Source organism: Oxyura jamaicensis, assembly GCF_011077185.1.
Source record: "Oxyura jamaicensis isolate SHBP4307 breed ruddy duck chromosome 16 unlocalized genomic scaffold, BPBGC_Ojam_1.0 oxy16_random_OJ71284, whole genome shotgun sequence".
Classification (NCBI taxonomy): domain Eukaryota; kingdom Metazoa; phylum Chordata; class Aves; order Anseriformes; family Anatidae; genus Oxyura; species Oxyura jamaicensis.
The window spans coordinates 257737-263937 of record NW_023304437.1 but is presented as its reverse complement, the minus strand read 5'-3'; the positions used below and the strand labels follow the sequence as shown (position 1 = coordinate 263937).

General features: G+C 46.6%; 1 long non-coding RNA gene across 1 annotated transcript; it reads left to right on the top strand.

The window, feature by feature from the left end:
* The first annotated feature begins 358 nt into the window (after positions 1 to 358).
* LOC118157980 lies at positions 359 to 5099 on the top strand. The gene is made up of 3 exons (XR_004746762.1): positions 359 to 377; positions 1104 to 1109; positions 4956 to 5099. It is a non-coding gene; the product is annotated as an uncharacterized LOC118157980 (long non-coding RNA).
* Positions 5100 to 6201: the final 1102 nt, after the last annotated feature.

Sequence of the window (6201 nt, the reverse complement as noted above, 5' to 3'; positions counted from 1 at the left end):
CAACCAGAAAGTGTAGTCAGCTGTGGTGCATATGAAGACTCCCATGATGGGAAAGGCTAGAGGCTTGTGAATTCTGCCAACAGGAAAAGAGCTCCTTCTCCACCCACACATCTGCAACAGTGGAATAAGTTTAGTGCCCTGGTAGAAGACAAGGGAGAGAAAGGCATGTCTGAGGGAGCATCAGATCCAGCCAGGTCTGAACCACAAATCAGCACCAAGAGGAAAACACAGGTGATAGTGGTGGGAGACCTCCTCCTGCAGGAGATGGAGGCTCCCACCTGCCAACCTTACTTGCTGTCTAAGGAGGTTTATTGCTTTCCAGGAGCTCATTAGAATGGAAGACATGGTGGGACAGCTCATACAACTGGAGTGCTGCAGTGGTGGATAAAAGCTTTTCAAAAAACACACACAGAGGCAGAGCAGACAAGCCTATGTGTGTGCATGCACATTTTGGGGCAAGGGGGGTACCCTCTATATGAAGGAGCAGCTTGAATGTATGGAACTCTTCTATAGGACTGATGACAGTCCCTGTGAGAACTTATGAGTCCAGATCAAAGGACACACCAGAAAGGATGACACTGTGGTGGAAGTTTGAGAGCTTGCTAGAGAGCATCAGATTAGATTTAAGTAGATGATGAATGAAATGATGCACAGCTGGAACTTATGATGAAAGGGTTAACCGCTCTGCACTGCTCTGCATTAACCTTTCTGCAAGAAAAAGAGTTAACTATTCTGCCTAGAAGATAGGAACTGATTGATTTGTCTCTACCAAAAGCTGTAAATACTTCTCTGAGTACTTTTGCAAGATGTACTAAGAGCAACAGATTATGTGACAAAAACACCTTAAATCCTATTTTGATAAACTTCAACTCCAGAAAAGAGCAAGGTCTCAGGGAGACATAAACAAAGGACTCGAGCCAACCTAAGACTTGCACCTGTCATGCGCCAGAAGCTCTGCTTTGCATGTAAATGAGAGGAGATGATTGGTGGAATCAAGACTGCTGTAATAATGTGATTGAATATGTTTGCAAAGCATTTTGTTGCACATTGTATATAAAGCTGCTGCAAATTTTAATGGTTACCTCTCATTTTCCCTAATAGAGGAGGGGGTCTTATGGTCATGTTAAACTTTGGTTAAACCTTTGTAATTCTACCCTTGGGACCTGTTTCTTCCTTGGCCATGGAACATCCTCAGTCACTTTTGTGACAGAACTTGGCACCCCCCATGGGACCCTGCTGACTTTGGAGCCTCCTGAGATGCACAGAGCTGCAGACTCGGTGAGTTCACCTATTTTCTGTCTCTCACGGGAGGCACTAAAGCCAGCCACAAAGAGGTGAAGTGGTGGTGAGCTGAAATTATTGTAGTTCCAGATAATTCATCAAAGAGGTGGTGGTAAGTTGAAACTGTAATTCCACATAATTACTGTAATTTGAAAATGGGACAAGGCATAGTGAAAGGTACTCTGCTAGTGGAAGTTCTTGGAAAATTGGAATAAGATTGATGGATCCTATAGGTTATATAGGAAAAAGGCAGTGTTATTGTGTCAAATATCTAGGCCCATAAGGACCTCATTTGGTACTGCAGACCAGAAGTGGCTAGAAGTCAGCAGTTTTAATTTTGATTGCCTAAGATTTTATGATTATTATTTGAGGACCAATTCCCTGCCCAACTGGATTATTGGTATATGTGGGATAATTAGAGACATGATCAGCTACACAAAAATGGTCTATTTAAATCAAACAAGCCCCTGCTGCATATCCTACTCCGCAAGCTCTATTAATAGAGGTAGTCCTCCCTCCACCTGCAGTGGGAGTTGCTGCAGCAACAGTGTCTTGAGGTCTTTTAGTCCTGTGGATTCAGTGGTGTGGCAATAACAAATGCTGTGATTATGGAAGGACACCAGAAAAGGTTTGCAAATGATTAGAAGCATTAGAGCATATGATCTGACATATGTCTAACAAATGCCACACATTAACAAATGGGTAGTAATACCCAATGAAGAAGAAAGGGGGTGGGGGAAAGGTGAAGGTGTTTTTAGTTTTGTCTTTGTTTCTCACTATCCTACTCTATTTTTTATTGGCAGTAAATTAAATTACTTTTCCCTAAGTCGAGTCTGTTTTGCCCATGATGGTAAGTGGTGAGCAATCTCCCCGTCTTTATCTCGACCCATGAGCTTTTCCATCTTATTTTCTTCCCCTGTGCTGCTGAGGAGGGGAAGTGAGAGAGTGGCTTGGTGGGTGTCCAGCAGCCAGCCAAAGTCAAGCTACCACAGCAGATTTTTCTATGAAATATTTTTTTCACTGAAGTAGTAGAAATGGGCGGTGCCATTCTGGGATTTATTTGTCTTTCTTCCTGAAGCACGCACCCTAGACCGTAGGGACATATTGATTACTGTATTACTTGGCTGTTTCAGGAGCATTGTCTGTTCTTCTGTACTGTGTCTTCAAAGACATACCTAGCATTTGGTGGGGACCATTTATGGTCAGTTTATAGCACCTTGTCTCCGCCACTCCTTCACAGTCACTCTCTTCCCCTGTTTCCACATGGGGTCCCTCCCATGGGATGCAGTCCTTCCCAAACTGATCTGGTGTGGGCTTCCCACAGGCAGCAGCTCTTCAAGAACTGCTCCAGAGATGGGCCCGTACCACGGGGTCCATCCCTCGGGAGCACACTGCTCCAACCTGGGTCCCCCACGGGCAGCAGCTCCTGCCAGGTCACCTGCTCCTGCGTGGGCTCCTCTCCACGGGCTGCAGGTCCGGCCCGGAATCTGCTCCGGCAGGGGTCTTCCACAGGCCTCAGTCTCCATCGGTGCAGGTCCACCTGCTCCACCGTGGTCTCCTCCACGGGCTGCAGCGTGGAACCCTGCCCCACCGTGGTACTCCATGGGCTGCAGGGGGACATCCTGCTTCACCATGGTCCTCACCACAGGCCGCAGGGGACTTCTGCTCTGGTGCCTGGAGCACCTCTCCCCCTCCTTTGCTGACCTTGGTGCCTGCAAGGCTGTTTCTCACTCCTCTCACTTTCCCAGCTGCTGTGTAACAGTTGTTTTTTTTTTTTTTTTTTTTTTTTTTTTTTTTTTTTTTTCTCCTGTCTTAAATATGCTCTCACAGAGGCGCAAACAACATCACTTATTGGCTCAGCTCTGGTCAGCAGCGGGGCTCTTACCTAACATGGGGCAGCTTCGAGATCCTTCTCACAGAAGCCACTCCTATGGCCCCCTGCTACCAAAACCTTGCCATGTAAACCCGCTACACAGAGTCCCTTCCACTCTAAATGAAGAGCAAGTTCAGGACCTCCTGACACAACAACTACAAGTCTATGGGGCCCGATGTCTTACATCCCAGGGTCCTGAGGGAATTAACTGATGTAGTTTCCAAGCCTCTCTCCATCATTTGAAAAATCATGGCAGTCAGGTAAAGACCCCAGAGACTGGAAAAAGGGAAACATCACTCCCATTTTTAAAAAGGGTAGAAAGGAGGACCTGGGGAACTACAGACCAGTGAGCCTTGCCTCTGTGCCTGGGAAGATCATGGAATGAGTCCTCTTGGTGGCAATGTTAAGGCACATGCCAGAAAAGGAGGTGATCCAGGACAGCCAGCATGGCTTCACCAAAGGCAAATCGTACCTGACCAGGCTAGTGGCCTTCTGTGATGGATTGCCTGCATCAGTCTACAAGGGAAGACCAACCGATGCCATCTACTTGGACTTCTGTAAGGCCTTTTGACACAGCCCCATATGAAATCCTAATCTCTAAATTGTACAGATATGGATTTGAAGGCTGGATCATCCGGTGGATAAGGAATTGGCTTGATAGCCACACCCAGAGAGTAGTGGTCAATGGTTCTATGTCCAGGTGGAGGCCAGTGATGAGCAGTGTCCCTCAGGGGCATGTCCTGCAATTGGTGCTTTTCAATATCTTCTTCATTGACATAGACAATGGGATTGAGTGCACCCTCAGCAAGTTTGCAAATGACACCAAGCTGAGTGGTGCAGTAGATACAATAGAAGGAAGGGAAGCCATCCAAAGGGACCTGGACAAGCTTGAGAAGTGGACCCATGTGAATCTAATGAGGTTCAACAAGTCCAAGTGCAAGCTTCTGCAACTGGGTTGGAACAATTCCAAGATATAAGTACAACAGACTGGGAGAAGTACTCATTGAGAGCAGCCCTGCTGAGAAGGACTTGGGGGATTCTGGTGGACAAAAAGCTTGACATGAGCCAGGTACACACACTTGCAGCCCAGAAGGCCAACTACATCTTGGGCTGCATCAACAGAGGTGTGACCAGCAGCTTGACTTAGGTGATTGTCCCCCTCTACTCTGCCCTTGTGAGGCCTGACTTGGAGTACTGCATCCATGTCTAGAGCCCTCAGCACAAGAAAGATGTGGACCTCTTAGAGTGAGTCCAGAGGAAGGCTACAAAGATGATCAGAAGGCTGGAGCACCTCTCCTATGTAGAAAGGCTGAGAGAGCTGGGGATGCTCAGCCTGGAGAAGAGAAGGCTCCAGGGAGACTTCATTGAAACTTTTCAATATTTAAAGGGTTCTTATAAAAAAGATGGAGAAGGACTCTTTCCTCGGGTAGATAATGATAGGACAAGGGGGAATGATCTTAAACTAAAAGAGTATTGATTTAGACTAGGCATTAGGAGGAAATTCTTCACTGTAAAGGTAGTAAGGCACTGAAACAGGTTGCCCAGAGAGGTTGTGGATGCCCCCTGCCTGGAGGTGTTCGAGACCAGGCTGGATGGGGCCTTGGCCAACCTGATCTAGAGGGTGGCATCCCTGTCTACAGCAGGGGGGTTGGAGTTAGATGATCTTTAAGGTCCCTTCCAACCCATGCCATTCTATGAGTCTATGAATATGAAAGGAAAAGCCATCACAGCATCATTCCTCTGTAATCTACAGAATGCAGTGGAGTCTGATACTGTCTCACGTGTTGAGGTCAAAGGTGAGAGGGATTGAACAACCTGATTCCTAAACAAATTGGCAAAAGACCTGAATTCTGGAAAATTACTGACCAAAAGACAATGGCCTCACAATACTATAAATAGCAATCCCAAGCAAGAACTCTTTGAGCTCTCCAGGGACCACAGAAGACTGCACTCTTGATCTCCCCTTCCAGTGAGTTGGAATGCCTCTCAGGGTACCCCTGAGGAGATGTGCATCTCAGGGCTGACTCCTCAAGGAACAAGATTGTCTGAGGATAAAAGCCAAGGGAAAGTAGGGTGAGTAATTCACTCTAAAGGGGTAGGGGGTATTTTGGAAGCATGTGTCTGGATTTAGACACCCACCAGGGCCCTACAGTAAGTCTCGGGTGAAACTTGACATTCATGAATCTTTAAGTTGCTGTTAATATTGTAGCAAATTCCTTTTGATCATGGTGTTAATTGACTGATACTTAGATACAGATTAAATGCTGTTAAAATCATATAATCTAACCTTGTTATTTGCTATAAAGGTATATAATAAATCCTTAATTGCTGCTACATAAGAGTTGGTGTCCTGGTTTCAGTTAGGACAGAGTTATTTTTCCTCCTAGTAGCTGGTAGGGTGCTATGTTTTGGATTGGGATGAGAAGAGTGCTGATAACATGCTGATTTTTTTAATTGTTGCAGAGCAGTGCTTACACTAAACCAAGGACTTTTCAGCTTCTCGCTCTGTCCTGCCAGCGGGCAGGCTGGGGGTGCAGCAAGAGCTGGGAGGGGACAGACCCAGGACAGCTGACCCAAATTGGCCAAAGGGGTATTCCATACCATCTGACGTCATGCTGAACAATATATAGGGGTGGCTAGCCGGGGTGGGGGGGCCGGCTGCTCGGGGTTGGGCTGGGCATCGGTCAGCGGGTGGTGAGCAATTGCATTGTGCATCACTTGGTTGTACATATATTGTTATTATTATTTTCTATCTTAATAAACTGTCTTTATCTCAAGTCACAGGCTTCACTTTCCCGTTTCTCTCCCCCATCCCAGAGAGGGAGGGGGGAGGGTGAGCAAACGGCTGTGTGGTGTTCAGCTGCCGGCCGGGTTAAACCACAACAGTTGGGTAAATCTAATTCCACGACAGTAGTTTTCCTTGTAGCAATGATTTCAGTTTTGCTAACCTATGAACCAAGGCCCTAGAATTATCAGCACCAGCAGCCTGTTTATGCCCTCCTTGACTGCCACACCTCTGTACCCGATAATAATCCCAGTCTTTCAGC